Source organism: Drosophila serrata, unplaced genomic scaffold (genome assembly GCF_035046125.1).
Source record: "Drosophila serrata isolate PLE 108 unplaced genomic scaffold, ASM3504612v1 contig_240, whole genome shotgun sequence".
NCBI classification, from domain to species: Eukaryota; Metazoa; Arthropoda; class Insecta; order Diptera; family Drosophilidae; genus Drosophila; species Drosophila serrata.
The window spans coordinates 1,154,493-1,168,202 of record NW_028257138.1 but is presented as its reverse complement, the minus strand read 5'-3'; the positions used below and the strand labels follow the sequence as shown (position 1 = coordinate 1,168,202).

At 39.5% G+C, this 13,710-nt stretch overlaps 1 protein-coding gene across 2 annotated transcripts in view; it reads left to right on the top strand.

Annotated features, from left to right (window-relative positions):
• mtt (mangetout) overlaps positions 1–13,710 on the top strand; it is a 102,030-nt gene that overhangs the window by 27,721 nt on the left and 60,599 nt on the right. The window contains exon 1 of one of the 2 annotated variants that reach the window (XM_086830329.1): positions 8,186–8,512. The exons of the other annotated variant lie outside the window; for it this stretch is intronic. The gene's annotated coding sequence lies outside the window, so the exon portion shown is untranslated. Of the gene's footprint in view, positions 1–8,185; positions 8,513–13,710 lie in introns of those variants that run through there. 2 annotated transcript variants of the gene reach the window in all.

The following is a 13,710-nucleotide window of genomic DNA, read 5'->3' as shown; positions in this document are numbered from 1 at the left end:
TTAATGTTAGTACATGAACTTGACCGGATCTGCTGAGGGGAGATAGTCGGGTAAACAACTGTTGCTGATCGTCGACGACCGAAAACTAAATGGAATTTATGATGCTCTCGGTCTCCATATGATTGCCAAAGCCAATCTAATGGAAAATTCCATTTTCCCACAAGCTGTCAGAATGGGTTTTCACTTTCCTCGCCATGCCAATGAAACTTTCTCTGGTTAACCCAGAAGAAAATGGTAATGGACAAAAGTGCAGGCACAATGTCGCCAAATGTGTGGACAGAAGTTACTTGACCATTAAATTGTGTCGCTTAAAGTGAGTTTAATACCTTAATATATATTGCATGTCCTTGTAATTTGTCTGGGGATTTGTTTAAAGGTTAACTCAACACACTAATGATTGCCCATTTATCTTTTCTTCGGCCTTAAATGAATGACAAGTTAATTAAAGACCGAAACTTAAACCCGTTCAAGCAGTCACACATGGGCCGTATATTTCCAATAACAATAATTCAACATTGTGAAACCGAGTAATCTGTTAACATAATGCTGATTTCGTAATACGAATTGGTACCATAAATGCGGCTCAGGAAATATCTTAAGCAATAAATTCAGCTTAAAAACACACAGTGACTGCACTTGGACTATGTGTTTATTTTTAGTTAGCCACACGTTCACTCATAAGTTAAGGATTTTTATTGAATATGGGTCTGGCACAAATGCATTCAGCTGTTCTTGTTTATTTTTGTTTAGTTTTGAATTATAGCGTTTATATTTTCAGTCCATTAGGTTACAATGACTGGATATATGGGACACAAGCTTTGAGAGTAATATCTGGAGAGCACTTAAGTTGTATAAATATTTAAGAAGCCAAAGGGACTGCTTCAGATAATAATCATAGTAAAAATATACCCAACTTGGTTTCCTTAAAGCTAAAGCATAATTAACTATCAGAGTCCTTGTCCCTGATAAAGTTTAATACTTAATCATCTTCTTGTTCAGCCATAAGTTGCAGTTTATTATTGGCCATTAATCTGTTCTTGTTTACAGTTTTTAATCATGGCTCAGAGCGTTTTTTATACTGACCATCGAGCGGCATGTCCTGCAAACGAAGCGAACATTTTAACCAGACGGCAACGCGGCGTATACGCAACGCCGAGGACAATGGCTGTGGCGTGAAGGGTGTGGGTGTGAAGGCAACAAAAGTTTTCGCCCACAAATTTTGTTGTAATTTTTTTTGCCATACTGGCTCATCCTTGTCCTCTGCACCACCAGCACCACCATTATCGCCACCACCACCACCACCACCACCATTGCTGCCTTCTGTCGCTCAAGTTTATGCAAACAAACACTGCAGAATGCCAAATGAGCGAATGCAACGCGGTTGCATCTGACAATCAAGTGGCGATGCGGGGACCATGGCTGGGGAAGAGGAACCAGGACTACGGTTGGGGTTGAAATGGGTGTGTTGAATGCGGAGGACATGCTTTGAATGCCTGACTGAGTGCTGACAACAAGTTGCAGCTGCTCATTAAAGGCTTTTTCAGATCCGACAGGCGCTTAATAGATTCTCTCAATGCGACTTTTAGTTTCGCTTAAAGTTGCTTAGAAAATTTCCTAAAACCTAAGTTGGTTAACTTGGTTTTACTACTTTTTTTTTGGTGTTTGGAACGAAGCTTCCCTCATGAGTGTCTCATATCCGTGCGGAAATTATAAACCATCATGCCAGATATTCCCTGAAAACTAATTGAAGTTTTGTTTTATGGAAATCTTTTCACATATTTATGCCTCCTAAAGTTCTAAATTTCTGCAAGTGAAGTGAACTAAGGATGACAGCTTTGGAAATGATTTACTATGTATTCTGCTGCATGTCATTAATTTTCAAGGAAAAAAGTTTTGGTCAAAGGTGTAGGAGTCAAAGGTGTCTATCAATCAAAATAATACAAAATGTGCAAATTAGCAATAGAGAATTTTATAGTTAGTAGCAGCTTTTTGTAAATTGAACTGTTTTCAGTATCATGTTTCATTCTCTAATCCCTCAAAAGTTTGTACATTTTCCTTTACGGATTATCAAATGAGTGGCGTTAACCCACAGGAATCAAAATGAAGTTATTTTCCTCTAGACATCCTCTTTGACATCTCATTTTCTCTGTTTTTTTTCTTCGTTTTTTTTTCTCTCATTTTCTGACTTGCATTTCCGCGAGAATCCTCTTCAGACTAATTAGTTGAATGACAAACCGCTTTTGCTGTCAGCTGATGACAGGTTACCAAAAAAGGGCTGCCGCCAAGCTCAGACTTTTCACAACTTCATTATGAAGTACAGAAAGTTTTGATAAAGTATTCCAAATAAAAGGAAGTAAAATTGATTTAATCAAGAGTAAAGACCATGGAGTACCAGAAGATCGTTCTGGGAATAAATTGTAAATCTTCAAGAATTTGTAATAAATACATTACATTTTATTATTACACTAAGTTAATGAGAAGAAGGTATTAAATAAATAAACAAACAAATAAAATAAACAAATAATTAGATAAATGACCAATAAACATGAAACCAATATACCCCATTCTAAATAAACTCACACCGTAAAAAGATTCCTGCTTTTGAAGCTACAAAGAATATTTTTAATGACTTTCTGACTGCGAAACCAAGAACCACCTCGACTCGTAGGGTGATCCCGCCACTCAGCAAGTCCGAAATGATCATCAATCATTTTTTGATGGGCTCCTTTTCATGACCTTAGATTATCGCACTAAAAGACCGACTATTGAATATTTAAAGGACGCTACGTAAAAACACCCCCCGGGCCAACTATTGAGCTTATTTTTATGACTGTCCGTGAATTGTGGAAGACTTGAACTTACCAATAAATATATAGGGGTCGGTCATCGGTTCAGTGATGCACAAGCCAACTTAAAGTTGATTAAATTAGAAATTTTATGGCCTCAAAACAAAATGTCAAAGTTTTTACAACTGTTGTGGGCAACCTTGAAACTTTGATAAATTGTAGCAGAAAGTAGCGGCCACGGCCATAAAACCAAATCTTTAATCATTTGAGTGACACAGACAGACGACGAACCCCCTGTCCGGATATGGACTAGCTAGACCCGAAAGCCCTTCTCTCTCTTTACTCCCTTCTCAAGATCCGAGGATAATGTCGAAACTTTCTCAGGCGAGCGTGTCGTGCCATAAACAGGAAGCTGGCGAACTAAACTCAAGGCCATTCAAGTTGGATTGAGAACGGGAAAATTCATTAAGCTCCCAGCTAGCCGCAACAGGATTCCCAGGCACTTTTCCTCCTGGTCTTTATATAGTTGTAACTGCTAGAGTGGCGGAAGATGGGGGAAATGTAAACCAAAACTTTTGCCCGAGCACAAGTAAAAACAATTAACGCAAATTAATTTACATCCAAGTTTTGCGCCGCAGATCCGTATTGAGTAATGCATTTGGTAAATAAGCCAAATTAATTTGCTTTTCCAGCCGCTATTGACTGTTGTGACTGTGAAAGAGTTAAGGAATGTGGGTAGACTTTTAAAGCTAATGGTTTTGGGTTAAGGAAAGTTAAATATATACAATTCTTAAATGCGACAAACGTTATTAGCGTTTGAACCTAAAGAGAAAGTTTTATGTTCTTTGATATATATATTCTTATATTTATTTATGCAAAAAGAGAAAGGAGTAAGTGATTTTCATTCAAAGCAAAAACGTTTTCTAAACTCTCAATGAAAATTTTAAATTGAATTCATAAAGATACACTAATTTAATTTAATATTTCGCAAAGATACGGAAATGCAACCAAGCTAAAACCAAAAAAAGCTAAGCCAGCAAATATTTAAATACGATTCATGGGGATCATTTAAATCGCCATTTAATTTATTTAAAATGCGACAAGATTTACTGGCCATTGGGTAGACAATTTAAATGTGGAAGAAAAAAGCGAGTATTTAAATCGAATATGGTTCACATTTCTGTTATCCCCGAGCCCATCGCAGATTTGCCATTTCGGAAGACCCTTTTGACATATTTATGACAAAGCTACAGACCGACCGGTTGAAGAGGATTGCTCTTTTTCCTACTTGAACCCCAAGGCACGGACTGCTTCCCTTTTTTTGTGTGAGGCCGATGGGCGACATGTGTTTTATGATTTGGGTTTGGCCAGGACTAAGTCCTAATGCTGCTGCTGCTGCTGCTGCTGGTGATCCCTGTTCGTCCGGTTTCAGCTGGTCAGTGCGCTTTATGCAAATGACAGTCGTCTGGCAGCCGGCAATCTCTTTTGAGGTAAGAGCTTAAAGCCGCATGCCACAGCAGTGCGTCGTGGGTTAAATCGCGCCCAAAAACGACTATTCCGGAGTTGGAAACGCAATTTGTACTGTTTTGTGGAGTGAAGGGAAAATGAATTTTTTACAGCTTGCGAATTCCGCACACGTTCGCCACAGGGGGAAAAATGGCGAATGGGCGGGGAAAACTAACGCTAAACCCAGCAAAACAATGGCGGCGGGAAAGAGCAACTCAACTTCCGGTCGTGTACTCGCACGGGTTTTTATTTCGTTTGAAGGAATTGCATATTTAGCAGAACATTGAAAATCAACGGCCAACGAGAGCTGCAAGCAAGCTGCGGGGATTCAACGCTTATTTGCATATTGCTGAATGAGTATGAATTTTCGGCGAACATACGAAAGGATTTCCATATTTCATTAAACTATGTAGATTAGGCCCAGGCATTACATCTACGAAATAAGCCAACCTACGTTACTGAGGTAGTTCATTTTAATTGAAATATCTTGAAACATAAGTGTTTCAAATGAATGTAATGTTGATATAACTTTTCTTTGGCTTCCTTGAATTCAAGGCTCCATCCTGTTGCTTGCTCGTCCTGGCTGTGTTGTTAATTGTTGCCGACTTTGAGGATCCTGCTGCCTGCTTCGTGGAAATGTGCCACGGCAAAGCCTTACACATCTCTTGAGGTCCCTTTGTCGCATTCTCCAAGTACTCTAATTGGCCGTGATTTGATAACCGGGCTAAAAGTTGCAGCTTTTCCTAGCCAAAAGCGAAAGTTTGATTGCATCTTCTGCATTTTCCCAGGCAGCCAGACCTGTCTGTGTGGTGGCGGTGGCACAATTAAGAAGTTTTCATCGGCAGGCGCAGGGACTAATGGGAAAATTGCACAGTTAGTTATGTGGGGTTTGTCGTCGCGAAGGAAATTGAAACTCTCTCATTTTGCTGGAGGCAGTTATAATTTGCTGGGCGTGTCACAGGCTCCAAATTCACTTGGCTATTGCAGACCAGGGACGAGGACCCACAGGCATCATTAGCATTATTATGAGACAGCCCATTACCACGATTATTGTTGTGGCGGCAGGACAAACTTTCCCACTTACCCAGAAGAAAACTTTCTCGATTGTTTATGGGCCAGTGTGTGTGTGTCTGTTTGAGTGTGGGTTCTCTGCGGTTTTCCCCCCAAAACCCATATCTATATTTGTTCGCAGGCATTTGTAGTTTTGTTGCCAGTTTTGGACACTTGGTACTGGGCACTTGGCCAGACTTTAATTGCTGGCAGCCCAATAAATTGCACAGTGGAATTTACGAAAACTAAAAAGAAATAAATTAAACACAAGCACTCGAAACAATTGGGAAATTGACCACAAATCAATTGCTGGTAAAGCAAATACAGCAAAAGGGAAATGCCTTTGGTTTATTAACAGCAAATAATACAAAATAAGTTTGCCAATTGTTTGGTCTACTTGCACAGATCCTTGACTGAGACAACAATAATTAGAGAAAGATTTTCTGGTTATATGAATGGGAAAATAAAATGGAAGTAAAAGAGGTCATTGTTTGTCTTAAAAGATAATAAAAAATGTTAAGAAGCTGCTCGGTTGGCATTAAATTGAAAGGATTTCAAGATGATTTAAATATAAAATTTACAATATATAATAATAAATAAATATTTTGAGAAATATCTTCTTAATAAACCAAGTTTCAAATACCAACGTACTTACCTTAAATTTATTAAAATTCCACTTGAGCTGGTCATGTTCTTCGTAAGAATCATATCCTTCCATCCCTCTCAGGGGGATTTCAAGAAAATATAAACTTAAAAGCACTTACTTGCCCTGTTTACTTGGCCGAATTTCCAAAGAACTGGCCTTGGGCCGAAGCAAACCGGAACCGAATCGTGTTTCCTATTTGCAAGGGAAATGCCACTGAGTTCTCTGGGATTTTTAACTAATGCAGTGCCGTTTGTCATTCTGCACACACAGTTGGGGGAGTCCCCGATCTGCCCGGTACGATATGCAGCCGGTGCAGCACAGCGCTCTCGTTGCTAATCCTACGGGAGTGCTCCAGGAGCTCTACACTCTCTATTTATAGTCGACTATTGTGCTCTCCACTACATTATGGTTGACCGCCAGAGCACCTGTTTTGCACGTAGTGTGTATATATGTATCTGTGTTCTGAACACAGTCTCCGGGGGTCGTCTAATGGCGCCTGGTGCCTAGTGTGTCCCCACGTCCATGTTCACTGCAGTGTCTGTGTTTGCTCAGAGTCTAGAGGCGACTCCCTTTTCGCCATTCCCGCTGTCGAACGGCTGTCATCAACGTAATTATGCTGTCAACAAAAAAACGAAGGGAGGAAGGGAAAAAACGAGCACAGAGAGTGAAAAAGAACGGATGGGCATAGTCATGGAACCTGGACAGTGGCCACCAAGGGGGCCAGGTCATCGTCATCATTATCAGCTCCTTGTCGCTCGTCCTGTGAGCCAAACGACGTGCAATAGTATTAAATGTTTGGCACGTCTTGGCAGCTTGTTCTCAGACTCTGTCTGTTTATCCCAGCTATCGTGCAAATATTTATTTAATGCTCATTGGCACGCACTTTACACGTCTTCTGGCTGACTGCCTAATTGTGCGTAAAGCGTTTAACAATTTTTTTGTTTTCTGACAACTGAATGCGAGTAATTAATAGAAAATACAAATTAACAGCGTTGGAAAAAAAGGTGATGGAAAATGAGGTCCATATGCAGCAGGGATTTATCTATAGGCGCAATGATAATTATAGCAACTCATGGTATTTTTTTGTCTAAGCTGAAAAGCTTTACTTAGTTTAAAGTTGCATGTAAAGTTTTTATAATCAATTTTCTTCCTTTCAAGTATATAATCGTTAGATTCTGTTTTTTATGCTCTTTTATTGATGGAAACACAGACAAATGAGTGGCATTAAACCTCAAAGTACTCGTTGCTCTGGCTTCAAATTACTTCATGCCTTTGTTTCTGCAGACTCATTACGTTTTTGTGCCATTTGTGTAGCTGCCAAAAAGTTGTAACTCCTGGAATTACTTGGCTAGAACTGAAATTTCATCACAGTTACGGGGGCTAAGGGGAAAGTTCCTCACTCGGTTTTACATGTGAAGAGGAGTGTAAAGTGATTTAAAATGACTCGGCACAACGTTACCTGAGAGATACGGGCGGGTTATTAGGTCTTGTGTGCTAATCTTTTGAGAGTCTCCCCAGTAAGCACTTCTTTATTGGGTGTGACACATGTACATACATGGTACACTACACACTCCGCACACACTCTGTCGGCAAGGGAACTAATCTGCAGATGTTTTGTCAACTATTGCCGTACATTTTGCCGGTCGGCAGGCTGGCTGCAAAAGGCAGCCAAGCATATTTGATGTATGGCAGAGGACAGAACTTATGGCTTCCTAAATTTTTGCTGTCGCACAAAAGTTACCGGACTCTCTTGCCGGCCTCCCGGAGATATGATAAATGTCCTGCTGGCACATGATACTTGTCCCATTTTCGCACTCATCAATTATGATTGGGTTTATCTTGGGTGCCTGGATCCGGAATTATCAGCATAAAGCTTTAATGCCTGCTTCCGCATCAATGCAATGCATTAAGTTTGTATCGGCAAAATAAAAAAAGAGAAGGGTCATTAAAGTCAATGACCACGCGTCTTATACGTAATATGAATTACGTATTATATATATATTTTTACGTATTATTGCCCATCATGAAATAACAGTTTTCTAAATATAGATTTTTCCTCAATCGTTTTCCTTGAAATATTTTCTAATGCCATTTTCCAGAGACCACATAACAGTACTCAGCGATTGTTTGCAGAGCTCTGTTAGGAAATTTCCCAAACATTAGCTAACAGCATCCCGATGTCGGTGACGAGGCTCCCTTTAGTCTCGAACGCGATTCCGATGAGAGCGGTTGGTCATGCGGTTGGTCCTGTTCGGTTGTGAAATTGTGAACAGTCTTACCAACAATATAGCTGGAATTATCTGAAGCAAAAGGAAGTTAAATCAAGCAAAGTTTTAAATAGTAATTAAAGTGTTAAATACTGTTTAATGTTAAATACGTTAAACTAACAAAAAATGTTAAAATATACATAATCTGAAATTATATAAATATAAATATTAAAGGTGCCACATTTTATGAATTAAAAAAGTTGATGGTGGCTCTCAACCCACAAGCATAAAATAGGATACATTATTCAATCAAGAGGGTGAGCTTTCTATGAAAAGGTGTATATATTATGTACACATTAAATCATTAAGCAGCTTATTGTCATATTTTTTCTAATGTTTAATTGCAATCTTTTATTCTGGCCTGAGGTTAAATAAGCCATTAGTAACATAACAAAAAAAGAAATCAAACATCGGGAAGTGGAAGTTTATATACTCTTGCAATTTGTAATTAAATTTTAAAATCGTATTGCAAATAGTTCATAACCAGGTTTAAGATATTTTAACTTATGAAAATTTTTTACGACAAAATCAAAGTTTAAAAAACTCAGGACACAAAAATGCATAAATTTTAATTTGGAAAAATGCTCAATGCTAGTTATTAATAGGCCAATAAATCTGCATACTAATTATTAACTTTCAAAAAGTTGAAGTTTTCATTAATTTTTGACAATTTTAGCGATGTAAAAACCAATTATATAATTTGAAAAACCTCGAGCATTTTGAAAAATTATATTTTTGGCCGAACATGGCTAGATAAACTGGGCTGTTCATACTGATTAAGAATATATATGAATTATACGGTCGGAAGTGATTCCTTTCGAAGTCATAATTTTGAAATTTTCGAAACTTTTGAAAAAATTAAATTTTTATCGGACATATCTAGATCGATGGCAAATGACTCCTTCACTGCGTTACAAGCTTCTTAATAAAATTATAATACCCAGCAAGGAAATAAAAATACACTTAATAAGGATTAAACAAGGAATAAAAACAATGCAAAGTTTAGAAATTACATTAAATTTTAAATTTCAGGTTTAATTGTATTACAAGTTATTAAATTTATAGAAAAAATATATATTCTCTAATGGATTTTAAAGAATATTCAAGCAAAAAAAAAAAAAATACTTTTAAAAAGCAATGCAAATCTATAAATCTCAGTGGGCGAAAAATTGTTCCTAAGCTGATTGCCATTGTTGGAAGCTTGTTGGCACCGACTTAAATGCAACAAAGCTGATTTATGACACGGGCCACGCTCCGCTGCCGAGAAGGAGGAGGAAGGAGACGGGGAGAGTCAGAGGTTAAAGGGCAAATACCAGGGGGCAGAGTGGTAACAAAGGAAGCAAAAGACGTCGCTATCGCTATGTTATATATGACTTACGGAGTTCTCCGTCTCCTCCGTCTCGTCGTCGTCGTTTTTAGGTCCTTTGGATTTTGCTGTTTTTCTCGGTGACAAATGCGGGGAAAATGTTGGAGGGAAAATTAATTTCCCAAGCCGACGTAGATCTAATAAAAATCAATTATTCGGTAAAATAATTGCTCGTTCACAAAATGAAAATTCAAAACAAACAAAGCCCAATTCTGATTCTGATGAATAAGCGTGCACTGTAAAATTAAATGGCAATCTCCGTCTCGCCTTTATTGTCTGGATTTATATCAATTAAATTAGCAAATGCTACGCATCCTTCGATAATCTTCAATCGGATGAAGGAGGAAATCTCTGTCCTGAATTAAATTAACTTCCATCATCTTCTACTTGGCTTCACTCTTTTATTTAGTGCTGAATTCCGGAAATCAAATTAATTCATAAACTAAAACTCTTGAAATATATCTAAAACAGTTTAAAATGTTTAATTGATATAACTTCCTGGAAGATGATTTTACAACTATCTTTTGGAACAGCAATTAAGAAACAAATCAGAGCTTGACTTCATTACGAGCTTCTGGAATCTAACTAAATTTTCCGAGAAGTTTCGCTTCACAGAAACATTTGGCATTTCCATTTAATTTGGTCCCCTCCCAGGAGTCCCTTCAATTGCAGTAAGTCCGGTCAAAGTCAGGAGAAAATAAGGTGCAAAGCAAAGATGAACCGGACGTAATGCGATTGGCTTTAAAAGCATTCACAGAGCCACAAACTTTCGGTTGCAGTTCCCCAGCTGTCCAGCTTTTCACCATTTCAGGTTCCTGGTTTCAGCTCAGGTAAAAGTTGTTCGCTTATGACCCCTGCTGGCGATGCAATAATTATGCCTGGGACCTAACCCGAAAAGAGCTAAATTGTTGTTAATAACTTTTCATCCATTTTGGCTCAAGTTCCTGTCACAATTTGGCCGTAAAGCGACCTCCAGATAATGTTACTATAACCAGCAACAATCTGAGGGCTTAGTCTGTGTGTGTGTCGGCGAGAAAGAGTTGGAAGTTTGTTGTTTGCCGGACTTTTGGGTCAGATTATATAGTTTTACTTGAGGACTTTGGGTAACTCTTTTGGGGGCGGTTATTCCCCGCACATTGTTGTCAAAGAAAATCATGTACTCAACACCTTTATATTGTCGGATTAACAACATTCAATTCCACTTAGCCAAGGGGCATATTTTTCATTCTTCTTTCTATTTTTTCTCGGCTTTTTTTGGGGCTAGTAAAATTTCATAAATGGGTAAGTGACTGCTGATTAAACTGAAAATGGTTATCACGTTTTCTCCAGGGCCATTTCACACTCCTTGCAGCATCCTTCATTCCCACCCAGGCTCACTTAATTAAAATGCTCTTTGCGCCTTCGCACAGCAATTATGCGAAGGCGTTTCCTATTTAAAGTGTTGAACGTTGAAAAGGTATTAAATTCAGCCGGGATGGCCAATGCCCTGTGCCCGATGTCCTGGGTCTGTGCTCTCAAAATGCCATTTGCAACATTTTCATGCTCGAAGGACTTTCGGGGCCAGGACTTTAAGGAGGCAGTGAGGCGTAGACCTTGGGCGTGGGCATGCGAAGCCCTGTGGTGTCACTGGCCATGCATGATTGATGCCGGAACCCGTCATAAATTGAATTCTCCCCAAGTAAACCATTGCTTTAATTAAATTTTCCATGAGCAGATTAACAACAATAAGTGCTCTAGTGCAAATTATGCCCCGGGTGAGTGCGAGTGCGTGAATAAATAAATATTTTAGGAGCTCAAAAGGGAGAGACAGAGGCAGCAAAGTTTTGGGGCTCGCCTAAAAGAAGGCGGAAGTGGAATGGCCATTGGGGGCCCCTCAGCCGCCATTAATATTTATTATTTCGGCTTTTTCTTATCCCAGTTTCCTTTTTTCTTTACGGCTCTTTAAAGCCGTCCGTGGCTGTGTGTCATTAAATGGCCAATTGTGTCGGATTAACGCGGCACGAGCGGCTGGATTTTAATAAAGCAAAAAACACACAGCTTGTAGCAATCAAATGTGGCTTTAAGTCATATTATTTGAGTTAAGCTGGTTTCTAGTTTAAATTTAATCTCGGCCAGCCTCTTAAAGTAGCTAGAGACTCCAGAAACGATCAAATATTATATTCATGAAATATGTAAAGAGCCTTTTCCTTGTCCGGCTGCTGCATCTTGCTGAAAGCCATTATACTATGTCAGTTTAAGGTTACCGAAATTCTTGGCAAAATCTTCACTCCGGCATCTTTGATAGCCTGAGAAATACTGAAAGCAAATTTGACTTTTGCCTTGTCCTGGTTGTAACCGGAAGCCGGAGTATCCTGCACTAATGAGCTGCCCGAAAGCCTGAAATTGCCATACAATTGGCTTCAGGATGCGCTTTTGTGTTGCAGGATAACGGGCTTTATATTTCTATAAATTTTTGATACACCATGTCGGCAATTTCAAGTGCTTATATAAGCATAAACAATTCCTTCAGCGAGTGCTTAAATTCGCGTTATTTATTTATGAACATGTCCTTTGATTTATGAAGCTCCTTCTCTTGGAAGTTTTGTTTAGCGGAGTGAGCTCCTACGCCTGTCCTCATTATTTTGCGCTACAAATGCGCGGCTCATGGCCTGAGAACGTACACATATATATATAAATATAAGGTCCTTGTACGAGGATATGTGGCTATAGGCAGCATTAGTCGGCTCCAACTCGTAGATCAAGAGCTAAGCCCTGAGTGCTTAGGCCGCAGTGCTGCCTTTCCGTTTGTGTGTTTTCATTATTTATTGAGGGCGTGTGCGGAGTGCGCACTCGATAAACTTGAATAATGCGGTTAATTATAATCGCAGGCAGATGAGTGATTCCCCCAGAATTGTGGCCAGTCGTAGGAGTAGTCGTAGTCTGAACCTAAGCCCGAGTCCTTTGCCCTTTGGTTTAATTAGTAGTCAGCCAGTCATGCCGGGCATCAATTCAAATGCCCTAAGACCGGCTGATAAGCTGGCCCAGAAGTCAGCCCTTCGATGTGTGTGCTCTGCGTTTTGATGGACGCATTGAGTTAATATCGAATCTTGGGCCGAATGAGCCGAAATGAGCCCTGACCAAGAGTCGTACAATATTTGATTGTACATAATTATAATCCTTTCACTGTCCTTTCACTCGCATATGGCTTTGATTGAGATTAATCGTGATCTCTGGAATTCCCATTATGTTACCTTAAATACACTATGTATTCTCTTAAGAATTCCATGTAATTTAATCAAAAATGTAAACACAAAATCATTAAAACTTATGAAACTCATTTACAAAAAGTATGTTTATCTTGAACCACTTTCTTAATATCCTGTTCATGTTTTGAGATGTTTGCATTTTTTCTTAAACACTTTACGTGGGCATATACTTACACATACGATATGAGAAGGCGGCAATGTCACCAGGTGTGGGCTGTCAGAGGCTCCGAAATCGAAAAGAAGACAGGGCGTGCCCTCAATTAAGATGAGTAACCAAGTGGGGCATCAAGCGAGACCGACCAATTTCAAGCACAATCAACTTTAACCTCCTTCAGTCAGGAATCGAAGCGATGAACACAGCGCGACGGGGCACAAGACAAATGGAAATGACTCCCGCTGGTAAAATCGTGGCATGCGAGGCGACATTGTGCCCCAGTTCCCGGGGCACTTGGGGGCTATCTGCCGTACGCATCATTTGCTCGGCATACGGACGTGAGTGACAACATTAAATAATCCATTTAATGTGGCGTGTATATCATTTCGAATGCTATCACTGCCAATCTCCATACACACAGGCCACCACACCATCACCACCGCCAACGCCAAAAGAAAAAAAAAGAAAACACAAAATCAATAAACAAACAGCCGCACTGTCAACAGGAGGGCGGCGGCAGGATCTTTGGGAAAAACCAAGAGGAAAACCGCCAGAGTCGAGCCGCTTGTCTTGTGAGTGAGCGAAAATGAAAAAGGCGTGCGGGGGTGTACCGTGTCTGGCAGCAGAAGCATCCTGCTCCTTGTAGCATCCTGATGGGTTCCCTTTGCCTTGCCTGACAGACAGCACAGT